This window comes from Tursiops truncatus, chromosome 15 (genome assembly GCF_011762595.2).
Source record: "Tursiops truncatus isolate mTurTru1 chromosome 15, mTurTru1.mat.Y, whole genome shotgun sequence".
In the NCBI taxonomy this organism is placed as follows: Eukaryota; Metazoa; Chordata; class Mammalia; order Artiodactyla; family Delphinidae; genus Tursiops; species Tursiops truncatus.
The window spans coordinates 14,417,544-14,430,818 of NC_047048.1; the positions used below are offsets into that span (position 1 = coordinate 14,417,544).

At 42.3% G+C, this 13,275-nt stretch overlaps 1 protein-coding gene across 10 annotated transcripts in view; it reads right to left on the reverse strand.

Annotated features, from left to right (window-relative positions):
- Window positions 1–13,275, reverse strand: part of RABGEF1 (RAB guanine nucleotide exchange factor 1) — an 88,203-nt gene that overhangs the window by 51,561 nt on the left and 23,367 nt on the right. Inside the window, exon 1 of one of the 10 annotated variants that reach the window (XM_019921915.3) lies at window positions 12,088–12,198. The exons of 8 other annotated variants lie outside the window; for them this stretch is intronic. The gene's annotated coding sequence lies outside the window, so the exon portion shown is untranslated. Of the gene's footprint in view, window positions 1–12,082; window positions 12,199–13,275 lie in introns of those variants that run through there. One more of the 10 variants, XM_019921913.3, reaches the window with a different exon arrangement.

Genomic DNA, 13,275 nt, shown 5'->3' on the forward strand with positions numbered 1-13,275 from the left:
AGAGAAAGAGGTCAGTTACTGACTCCAACAGGAAAAGATGTACCTTGCACTCCCAAACAGGAAGTACACTACTTTACTACGTCAGCAAGAGAAAGACTTCCTTCTTTCCCAGCAACCAGCCTAGCCAACAGAAAATGCCATAGTTCAGCCAATGAGAAGCTGGCGTCACCTGAACTTTTACTTGCTTCCAATGAACTTTCATTTTTTCCTTGCTGATGACTTCCTTTCCTGTCCCCCCTCCTCCCTATAAAAGTCTTCCATGTTGTGTAACCCCTCAGAGTATCTCTGTTTGCCAGATGAGATGCTGCCTGATTCATGAATCACTTGATAAAGCCAATTAGCTCTTCAAATTTACTCAGCTAAGTTTTGGTTTTAACACCCTTATATACTCTCTGGGGCGTAGGAGGTAGGAAAAGAAACTTAAACAGCTAAATGACTTGCTTATAAAGCCATGGTTCTCAAATTTTAGCATGCATAAGTGTCACCTGGAAGACTTGTTAAAATACACAGTACGGGGCCCCAACCCAGACTTGCTGATACAGGAGGTCTGGGGTAGGTAAGGCCTGAGAATTTGCATTTCTAACAGGTTTCCAGGTGATGCAGCTAGGAGCTACTCTTTGAGAACCACTGCTATAAAGTAAGCACCACAATTACTAAAAGATTAATTTCTTCTTATAACTTCATTCCTAGCAGGAAACTCTCTTTTCTGAATATGACTGAGTAGCTTGAGGCACACCAACACTCCTGCTGAGAATTAGGAAAGCCAGATACATTTTTTTTTTTTTTTTTTTGCGGTACGCGGGCCTCTCACTGCCGTGGCCTCTCCCATCGTGGAGCACAGGCTCTGGACGCGCAGGCTCAGAGGCCATGGCTCACGGGCCTAGCCGCTCCGCGGCATGTGGGATCTTCCCGGACCGGGGCACGAACCCGTGTCCCCTGCATCGGCAGGTGGACGCTCAACCACTGCGCCACCAGGGAAGCCTGCCAGATACATTTTAAAAATCAATGTTTAAAGGCATGAGAAAGCAGCTGAAGCAACCAAGACTAGAAGGGTCTAGGTTCTGGAAAAAGAGAGGAACTGTAGAGAAACAAAATGACATTCTGCAGCCACTTTTCCCCCAAGTGCATTTGCCGATTCTGGGGCAAAAAGCCGAGAATCCAGACTTCCCTTCAGCAGAGGAACCATGAGAGCTTTTGGAAGAGGTGAAAAGCAAGACTCAAGGAGTCAAGATCCCAGTGAAAGAGGAGAGTTGAAGAACTGGGCCTAACAAAAGGCTGGCTTTCCGCTGAAGACATTTACTAAATTCTGCAGTTGCACAAAGAAGGCTTCAAAACAAAACTAAAAGCCTCTGAAAATCAAGAGTAGAATTTTCAACAATCTCATTGTTCTCAGGAGACAAAAATTACAGTACAGAAGATACAAGGAGGAGGGACCCCTGTGAATTCACAAAACTATCAGTTGGAAGCCCTGGATGCCTGGCTACTTGCTAGCATTAAAGCCAAACTAGAGGGAAACACTGCCTTACCAAACCGGCAACACAACCTCAACCAACAACTCAGTCCCTAATAGGATTAGGTGATGAGCCCCTACTCTACCTGGCTAGCAAAAGGGAGGGAGGATTTCCTCTGAAAAAGAACAGCATCATCTGGAGCTTCATTTTATTCATAACGCTCAGCATTCATATAACTGAAAACCAAAAGGAAAAAATAGATAGAAACAGATGCTCAGATAATCCAGACATTGAAGTTAACAGAAAGACTTTTAAATAATGATGGCTATTTAAATTTCCTATTTCAAAAAACAGGGGAAGTAAGAGGAAACAACATATAAAATGAAGAACTGCAACTGAGAATTGGAATCTATAAGAATCAAACTGAAATTCTAGATCTGAAAAGTATATTAACTAAAAGAATTCAAAGGGTAGACTTAAGAGCAGGTCAGACACAGTAGAAGAGAGGATTAGTAACTAGAACCCAAGTCAATAAAATATAACCATACTGAAGCAGAGATAAAAACTAACAGAAAATACAAGGGCAGGTGGGAACGTAAAAGGGAATGAGGAACACTGTGAAAAAGTCTACCAGGTGTGTAACTGGAGTCCCAAAAGGAGAGGAGAGAGTAATTAGGTCAGAAGTAATATTAAGAGGAAAGAATGAAGGTTTCCAAATTGATGAAGACAACCCATAAATTTAAGAAACTCTGTGAACCCCAAGCAGAATAAAGACAAAGAAAACCATACAAAGACACAGCATAATTAAACGGCTGATCATCAAAAACAAAGAAACTCTTAAATGTAACCAGTGGAAAAAAGATACATTACTTTCTTAAGAGCAACAATAAAACTAACAGCTAAATTCTCAAAAGAAACAATAAAAAACTCTTAAAAGTAACCAGTGGATGGGCTTCCCTGGTGGCGCAGTGGTTGAAAGTCCGCCTGCCGATGCAGGGGACACAGGTTCATGCCCCAGTCTGGGAAGATCCCACATGCCGCGGAGCGGCTAGGCCCGTGAGCTATGGCCACTAAGCCTACGTGTCCGGAGCCTGTGCTCCTCAAGGGGAGAGGCCACAACAGTGAGAGGCCCACGTACTGCAAAAAAAAAAAAAAAAGTAACCAGTGGAAAAAAGACACATTACTTTCTTAAGAGCAACAATAAAACTAACAGCTAAATTCTCAAAAGAAATAATAAAAGACAAAAGACAATGGAGAGACTTCCCTGATGGCACAGTGGTTAAGAATCCACCTGCCAATGCAGGAGACACGGGTTCTAGCCCTGGTCCGGGATCCCACATGCCGCGGAGCAACTAAGCCTGTGCACCACAACTACTGAGCCTGCGCTCTAGAGCCTGCAAGCCACAACTACTGAGCCCATGTGCCACAACTACTGAAGTCCGTGCGCCTAGAGCCTGTGCTTCGCAACAAGAGAAGCCACAGGAGTGAGAAACCTGTGCACTGCAATGAAGAGTAACCCCCGCTCGCCACAACTAGAGAAAGCCTGTGCACAGCAACGAAGATCCAACGCAACCAAGATAAATAAATTAATTAATTAAAAAAAAAAGACAATGGAATGACACCTTAAAAGTGCTGAAAGAGGGCTTCCCTGGTGGCGCAGTGGTTGAGAGTCCGCCTGCCGATGCAGGGGACACGGGTTCGTGCCCCGGTCCAGGAAGATCCCACATGCCGCGGAGCAGCTGGGCCCGTGAGCCATGGCCGCTGAGCCTGAGCGTCCGGAGCCTGTGCTCTGCAACGCGAGAGGCCACAACAGTGAGAGGCCCGCGTACCGCAAAAAAAAAAAAAAAAAAGAAAAGTGCTGAAAGAAAATAAATTTCCACCTAGAATGCGGTGCTCAGTGATTATTTCCTTTAAAAATGAAGGCAAAATAAAGATATTTTTCAGACAAACAACAAATGAAAGAGTTCATTATAGGCAGGCTTGTATTAGAAGAAATACCAGAGGGAACTCTTTAGATGGAAAGGAAATTATCCTATCCCAAACAGAAACAAAAATACAGGAAGGGATAAAGAGCAATGCAAAGAGTAAATATGTAAGGAAATATACATGAATATTGATTATTCAAAAACAATAATTTCTTATGGGTCTTCAAATATATGTCGAATTAAAATGGATAAAACAGAGTAACACAAAAATACAGGAAAAAGACAAATGGAGTTAGTATCTAAAGTTCTAGGGCAGTGGTTAAGACTCTGCACTTCCAATGCAGGGGGCCTGGGTTCGATCGCTGGTGGGGGAACTAAGATCCCACATGCCTCCTGGCATGGCCAAAAAATAAAATTAAAAAAATAAATAAAGTTCTAGCATTATTGAAGAAGTGATAAAAGTTATAATTTGGGGCCTCCCTGGTGGTGAAGTGGTTAAGAATCTGCCTGCCAACACAGGGGACACGGGTTCAAGCCCTGGCCTGGGAAGATCCCACATGCCGCAGAGCAACTAAGCCAATGCACCACAGCTACTGAACCTGCACTCTAGAGCCTGTGAGCCACAACTACTGAGCCCGCGTGCTGCAACTACTGAAGCCCACGTGCCTAGAGTCTGTGCTCCGCAACAAAGAGAAGACACCGAAATGAGAAGCCCATGCACCGCAGGGAAGAGCAGCCCTTGCTCACTGCAACTAGATAAAGCCCCCACACAGCAACAAAGACCCAGTGCAGCCAAAAAAAAAAAAAAAAAAAAGTTATAATTTGTATTAGACTATAAGAAGTCAAGGGTGTATGCTATAATCTCTATTGTAACCACAAAAGAATAAAAGAATGTATAACTAAGAAGTTACTAGAGAGGAAAAATTAAATAATAATTGAATAATAAATAATCCAAAAAGAGGTTAAAAAAAGGAAAAAGGAACAAAGCAGGTGAGTCAAAAAGAAGATGGTAGATATAATACCAAATATAGTGACAATTACATTAAATGGACTAATGATTCTAATTTAAAGACTAAAATTGTCAGACTAAAGAAAAAAAAACTAAATCTAACTTCATGGTGCTTTCAGTGACAAAGAAAGTTGGAAAGTATAAGGATGGAAGAAGATATATATAGCATGCAACATTTATCAAGAGAAAGCAAGTAGAGCTATACTGGTATCACACAAAGTAGACTTTAAGGCAAAAAGCACTACTAATGAATTAAGGATAACAGTGTTAATCCACCAAGAAAATTCTAATGTGAGCCAACCGGTTAGAAATTAGTCATCGCTGGGAGCTAAGAAGAATACACTGGCTGAAACCAATTCTGTTTAAGAAATCTATAGCAGCTCAAAGAAGGGTAGAACTACACAGTAACATAGAGCTTAAATACCGGACTTCTTTGCAATACAATAAAACTCACATATGTACCTTATGGTGAGTTCTGAAATGCTTACACAAAATATTAAAACTTTAAAATCAAGAAATAACAGGTAGACAGATTTAGACAACAAAAACATACACATTAATAAAGATCAGAAGATATTCTGGGGTGATGTAGTGTTTACTAGACTAGGTAGTTTGGTAAAGCCACTAAAATTCATGACTATAAAAACTAGACTTCCTGAAATGAAACACTCAGAAAAAGAAAAAAAAATTTTACGTATTTTTCAGTACTCAGATTGTTCTCCTCCAAACACAGCTGAAGCGTTCACTGAAGACTGAAATTGAAATCTTTGTATTACATTTACTTAAACGGCAGACTCACCATTATAACCATTATTGGTGGTGTTTGGAGCTGGAAGTGATTGGACTAAAATCCAACCTCCTAGTCAGTTTTTCTGTCAGAATCTAAGAACTTTAAACTTCAAAAGAACCTCAACTTATTTCTCAAGCATTATTTTGTAAGAAATAAGTTGAGATTATATATATATATATATATATATATTTATTTATTTATTTATTTATATGGGGGGGGTCAGTCATTAGACCAACATACTGAAAAGGCAAAAATTCTTCTTTAGGGAAATAGGTTACAACCTCTTATGGGTAACAACAACAAGAAAATCTGCTGCAATTTGTTCTCAAATATGTGCAAGAATAAAAGTAGGCTCTTGAAAAGAACTTATTTACAAAACAGAAACAGAGTCACAGATGTAGAAAACAAACTTATGGTTACCGGGGGGAGGGATAAATTGGGGGATTGGGATTGACATATACACACTACTATATATAAAATAGATAACTAATAAGGACCTACTTACTGTATAGCACAGGGGACTCTACTTAATACTCTGTCATGGGCTGTATGGGAAAAGAATCTGAAAAACAGTGGATATACGTATATGTATAACTGATTCACTTTGCTGTACACCTGAAACTAACACAACATTGTAAATCAACAATACGCCAATAAAAAATAAAATAAAATAAAATGAAAGTAGGCTCTTGGGAGAAAGTGGTGTCTACTTCATACAGTTGATATTCAAAGGACTTAATTTCAATTTTGTCTCTCATCAGCCACTCTATTTCCTGGCGCAGGTAACATCACATGATGCTTTGTAAAGGTATCAGCAGCTAGCATGTCGTATAAAAATACTTTGCCATCTGATTATTCCTTATAAATGATATTTAAGATGTGTCCATTCATAACTATACAACATTTGAGACCACAAATGAAATCTACACACTTATCACACTACAACCCCAACTGCAAAGGCTAATTAATTTACACAAATACATAATCCAATTTGCTAAGTAAAAGCCAAGCATATTACTTCCTGAGACACTAATTATAATGGATTTTAGACATTCTGTTTCATTGGCCTATTTTTTGTTTGTTTGTTTTCACATTTTTAATTTGTATTCTTCTTATAATATCCTATTCAAAACTCAAGTCACTAGCCTACCTAATTTTTCAGGAACCTATTTAACAATGACAAAAGCTCTGTGGAAATGCAATTAAGGAAACACTACATTACATAACTATATTTAGGCAAGGACAGTTCCACCCACTGTTTACTAATTAAGGATGAATAAGGATGTTCTCTACTCTTTAGTTTTGTAGGCTAGGTCACAATTTACAATATACTGTAGGAACTATATTACAATACTTCAAAATAAAATAATCTGGCATAACCTGGAATAGTCTCATATGAAAACTCACAATAAATAATGGTTTACTTATCTGTACAACTCTAATGCAATACAATTCCTAATAAAACATGGAATAAGATTTAAGAACATATACACCTAGCAATGTCACTACAGAGGCATAACCTAAATTCATCCCAAATCATAGCAGTGAGATCACCAGCTAAAGTTTTACTCTAAAATATAAATATAGACCTCTCTTTCCAGAATGGCACACTATCTTTAAAACTATATCACTGTGGTTTTCCTGATCTGATGAGACAAATTTGTAACAAATAGAAAGAAAAAATACATGCATTTCAGATGCAAACAAACACATAAAATAATATTCCCACTTTTCTAACCCTGATAGATGCCTAGAAGATGTATGTTTCCCAGCTTTATAAACTATGGCCAAATGCCCTGAACTTGTAGCTCTCAGCTCATCTTCTGGATGGAAGATTCAGAACTGTTCAAGGCCCTTCTGCAGTGGTGGGTTCTAATACTGGCCAGTGGGTTTACCTCTATTAACTGTATGGTCTAGCCCTATCTGTGGGCCCAGTCTAGTCCACCTCAAGCAGTATAAAGTCATATGTGCAGACCACTGAGTCTGTCAGACTACCTGAGTTCAAATCTCCATCACCTCTTGTATGACCTGGAACAAGTTACTGCTGCGAACCACATTTCTTTATATTTTTCTTTTAAGAAAGGGAATAAAGGAAGATGACAACATTGAGATAATGCATGTAAAGAGCTTATTATTAGCATGCCTGGCCCATGCTAGCACTTGATAAGTTCTAACTAATTACTTAAAAGGTCAACTTTTTATTTAGCTTGAGCAAAATACAGATACATTAATTTACTGGACACTACATCTAAGATAAGTGGATCTGTTCCCTTCTTAAAAATAAATTACAGGGCTTCCCTGGTGGCGCAGTGGTTAAGAATCCGCCTGCCAATGCAAGGGACACAGGTTCGAGCCCTGGCCAGGGAAAATCTCACATGCTGTAGAGCAACTAAGCCCGTGCGCCACAACTACTGAGCCTGAGCTCTAGAGCCCGCGAGCCACAACTACTGAGCCCATGTGCCACAACAACTGAAGCCTGCGCGCCTAGAGCCCATGCTCCGCAATAAGAGAAGCCACCGCAATGAAGAGCAGCCCCTGCTCACCGCAACTAGAGAAAGCCCATGCACAGCAACAAAGACCCAACACAGCCAAAAATAAATAAATAAAATAATTAATATTAATTAATTAATTACATGCCTGGACTTTTCAAGCCAATGCTCTCTGTGCTGGAGCTAACACCCCAAACCTACTTCCAGAAATGAATCTTGGTATTCACTGATATTCCTTCAGCCCATCTGAGTGTGGAGGTGAAGTGACTTTTACTTAAATATTTGTCAGTCTCCTCCATTTTCATATCCCCCACGATAAAGCATGCCTGCTAAAAATATGGCTCTGTGATTAACCAACAACACAAAAAATGTATGTACTTAAGGACCTTGTTGGGAAGCACCACTGCTGATAAATTAATAACAAAAGCTCCACTGAGAAACAAAACATTTATGAAAGGTAACTTGAAAAATGTGTGATCCCCATCTACTTATCTAGATAATGTAAAACAGATCCTTAAATTAAATCAGTCTACAGAGCTAAGTGCTTAGTCCACATTATTTTGCCAACACCAGAACTGTTTTTATTGAATTATGTTTTGATCTTACGTCGTCACCCTACACAGTGAGGCAATGAGGAATTTTGCTGTATTTATACTTAAGGATGTAGTTGAGGAGTTTCTCAATACAAGGCATCTTTGGGAATCCAAAGGAGAAACTGGTCTTTTATCTTATGGTCACTGAACCATGTAACTGATTACATTTCTTTCTGAACTGGCTACTAAAAAGCAGAGTCAAATTTGTGGCCCTCTAACAAATACTTAAGACTTCAGTGCTACTTTGTGTACAGATCTCATTTCTGTTTCCATCTTAATTTTTCTCCCACAGTCCTAAATCCATCACCCCTTTATTTCTGTCTGTTACCAAACAGCATGTTGTTTGTATCTTTGTAAGTCACTATGAATCCTTTCTGGAACAAGAGGTGATATAAGTAAATGGTATGCTCCACTTAAAAAACAGTATAGCACAATAGGAAGATATTTTCTTCCATTAACAAACATGTTACGAGTTCAATTTCTAGAGGCATTATCTTTCTTGTGCTCCAAAAGAAAAAAAAGAAAGTGTTGTAGCAAACTTTGTATTTAAAATTAGGAAATTCTAACAACAGAGGAACTACCAAAATAAAACACTTTCATTATGTATTTTTAACTGTGGAGCACACAGAAACTTGTAAATATATCCCATGTAAAAATCCCCCAAAAGTCATTTTTATTTTTAAAATACAGACGAAATCACCACAAATGCAGTTGCATTTGAGTATTTATTCTGAACGAGAACTGAATAGGCTAGCTTCAAAAATGATTTATAAAATTTTTGTACAGCTCCTTCTGAGTTGCCCTGTGCCTAGCACAGGGGATGCTGCCAACCATTCCTTACTGGGAGACAGCACAGAATTTAAAGCCCCAAATGCTCTTGCTACATTCTTGCTTCAGGGATTTCAGTAATCTTATTGCTGTCATCTGAGCAAAACAAAAAGCTTAATATTCTCTTAGTGGGTAAAATTTTACCCTATCATGAACTCATACTTAGCATTCTGATCATAACTTCTAACTACAAATTTATCTAATTAATTGATTATAATTATAGTCCTTCACCCTCCTAGTGACCACAAACAAGTGAGCTATGCTACCAGAGACTTGAAAAACTGTTTTACTACACAATAAAAATTACACTGCCTGCCCCAACAACAGTAACTTCATCAACAACAGGAATCTCCCAGGGTAACTTGAAAGCAGCACCATAAAGTATAGCCTTTTCTTAAAGCATTTTAGGAGCTTTATCTAAATAACAAACAGATAAAGTAAGAGCCACATAATATTATGTGGGATAAAGATGAGTCAATCGTTGTTTCTCCTAAGTGTTTATTCAACGAACAATAGTCTAGATTATTTCAAGGCCTTTCAGTCATGTGAAACAACATACATTATGTTCCTACAATGCTTTATGACAGAAATGAACATTTAATATGACTTTCAAAATGTTTGGCCTCTATTGTGAAACTTTTTTTTAGGGTGACAACTTTATTGCTGGGTTAAGAAGCTACTTAAGAGCATTTCTATTCTACCTCACAGAATAGACAGGTATGTTATGTCACATAGGTATCTCCTATATTTTAGGGATGGGTCATCTCTGCTAGAGATGTTTACTTTGCAACCAATATAAACACATGTGCCAAAAATTAAACTCACATTGTCAACACAGAAATTCTATGTCTCTAGCCAAAGATTGAGAAGAGTAAATGAAACAAGACCTTAGTTCTTCTATACATAGATATTAAAATAAGTACCGGTCAAGTCTTTTTTTCACTGAAAATCAACATCAGAAATCAATGATTGCTCATCGTCCTGATGGAACACTCATGAATGCCTGACTTGGATTGAGATGCAAAGAGATAAAAGCAGAATTCCTGTTTATAGAAGTTTACAAATAAGCAGGGTCACACACTCTCATACAAACAATTAGTAAATGAATATAAAATTCAATTCAGGGCTTCCCGGGTGGTGCAGTGGTTGAGAGTCCGCCTGCCAATGCAGGGGACACGGGTTCGTGCCCCGGTCCGGGAAGATCCCACATGCCGCGGAGCGGCTAGGCCCGTGAGCCATGGCCACTGAGCCTGCACGTCGCGTCCGGAGCCTGTGCTCCACAACGGGAGAGGCCACAACAGGGAGAGGCCCGGGTACCGCAAAAAAAAAAAAAAAAAAAAATCAATTCAAACATTTAACAAGCAGAAACGATTAAAATACAAGCTAGCACATAATCAAGCACTATACAGGGCACAATCCTCATCAGCCACATAGCAGCCCGTGTGTTAAGCAGGCAAATAACCCTCCTTAAAACCCTTCCCTGGTTCTGTCACCATCAGAGAAACGCCCAAGAATCTCCTGCATCTCTGCCCCTATCTGCCACCCGCCTCTGCCTGCATTTTTTCACTTTTCAAAAACCACCTCCTGGGAGTTGCTGGCCTCTTCTCCTTTAGTTGCCCCACGTCCACATTCCCACTACCTCTAAAATTCTCACCCCACCTTGTTAGGCTGAATGTTACTCATTCTTCAAGACACTTCCAGAAATATTCCCTGGTACCTTCCTCCACCCTCCACGCCCTGCAGTCCCTCAAGACACCTGGGGTGTCCCCCCTCTGGGCTCTGCTGCTCACCACACTGCATGGCGAGTATCCTCGCTGTCCCTCTCTCCTGAAGTGGCTAACTTTTAGAGAGAAGAAAATGATTGCTTGGAAGGTCAATAAAAATTCAAATACTTGAACACCTTAATCTTCCACCTAAGAACCAGTAACTCTTAAAATTAACATTATTTATCATTAAAGGGATTAAGTAAAATCAAATCTCCTTGCAACTCCAGCAAGCTTTCTTGGTACAACTATTTTAATTAGTAACCTTGATAGATTTTGGGGGGTTTGTTTTGCAGTTTTAGAGTTACTGAGAAAACAGGTACAACTATTTTTTGAACTCAAACAAACAAAACTCTTCAGATCCCCCCCCCAAAAAAAACTATTCCCCAGTGATGCTGTGAACTCATCCTGACAAATTTTCACATCTAATCTCTCTGCTAGGCGAGTCCCGGCGCCCAATGACACATTTCCCAACCACAGGGCTTGGTCACCAGCGCTGAGACACCACCAGCAGGCTCTGACCTATTCTCTGAAGCGCCTGAGTCCTTCCACCCTGTCGACTAAACTTCCGTGATGGGCATCACCTCTGCTCTCCTCCGAGACGATTCGGAAGCAGGGACTTCTGCTCCTAACCCCAGGCCCACAACTTCGCCCTCAACCACGGGGCGAAAGTTAGGACCAGTCTTCCAGTCCCCGCGCTGCGAGAGCATCCTCCCACCTCCAGGACCTTTCCCTCCCCGAGACCGACGCGGGTCCCTGAGGTCCCGGCGCCCCTGCCCAAGCCGGGCTGCGACAGGTCCCCGAGGGACTCGGGGCACGACCTGCCCGGTCACCACTACAGGTGTCCCTCGGCACTCCGCCGACTGGACAGTGAGGAGGGAGCCGGCTGGAGCACAGCCATCCCGCGATGGGTGGACGGGTGGCAGGCGGCGGCCAGGAAACGATACGTGTCTGCCCGTCGGAGCTGGGCCGGGCCTCGGAGAAGTTGGCGACGAGCGCCCGAAACGGGCAGGCCGAGCACGCAGAGGATGAGGGGGGCCGGCGACGGCCTGGGACCGGCCAGGGCCGCGCCGCCGGGCCCCGGGCTGAGCCGGAGGGCGGCAGGAGGCACCGGTGCGAGACGGCCCCAACCGGGTGTACAGCCCGAACCAATGACCCAGTAACCGTCACCGGTACGGCGCCGCCGCCCCACTGCCCCGACGCCACCCTGGGCCCCCGTCCATCCGCCCCGTACCTCACCTGCTGCTCCACCGACGTCCAGACCGCCGCTCTCCCCGCGTCGCTGGAGTAGGTCCGGGTGCTAGTCACAACCCGCCCTCACGCCGGCCCTCCCTCTCGCAGCCCCGCCCCCGGCGCCGCGCGCGCACGCCACGCACGCACGGACGTCACTTCCGGGGCCTCTGCGCGCCGCCGGGAGGATGAGGGTGTCAGTCCGAGTCTGCCTTGGGTGGAGAGGGGGTGCGAGGCTGGCGTGGATGACGGCACCGACAGAGCCGTAGGGCGAAGGGAAGGAGGCGGCTTCGACGCTGGCCCCGGGGCGCTGACCTGGAGCGTTCGGGAGCCAGCGGAGAAGCGGGTGTTTTCCTTGTCTTTTCCTCAACCCCTGCTACCGGGATCCCACTAGGAGTAGCCTGAGGGTGACACTGCCCATTCTTAGCTTGGAATGGGAGGCGGTGGCAAAGGCTGCGGCAGAGCGGTGTTTGGGCCAGTGGAGGTTCCATCCCGTAGGGAATGAGGCTGCCTGAGAAACTAATGAATCCCATCGCTTCACACGGATTTTAGGATTTTAAAAGTTCTTGAGTTACTTAAAGAGATTGGCTGATCTATTAGCCGGTTTTACAGCCGAGCATAACTGAGTTCCAGAAGTTAAATACGTTAGCCAGTGTCACACAGTATTAATGGTCGAGTTATAAATGGAATCCAGTTCTCCGTGATTCCCATCTCAGGAATGTAGGAGACAGCAGCTGCCTCTGTATTCTGGATGCCATCTATGGCACAAAGCGCAGCCACGACTGGAAAATAAATAAATAAATAAGAGACAGAAAAGAAAATACTATAGTACAGTGTCTGGGAGGGAGCCCTGGGTTGGAATCCCAGGTTTGCTAAATGCTGCCTCTGCGATTTTGGACAGTTTGCCTAATACCTCAGTCTTTGCTCGTTATTTGCAAAATGGAGATTGATTTGTTCCTCAAATTATTCCTAAACGCTGGAAGGTAGCAGAATATGCCACCCCAAAATATGCCTCTTTGACATAGGGCTTATTCTGAGAAAGTAAACACAGAGAAGCCCTGAAAATAAACTAGAAGTTAACCTTTTGTAAGGGAAACGTACATTTAGGAAGGAAATCGCTATTTGTAAAAGTGTCTCCCCCTCTGTACCTGGAAGAAAAGGACAACTCTAATAAATCACTAGAGACTCATCAGTGGA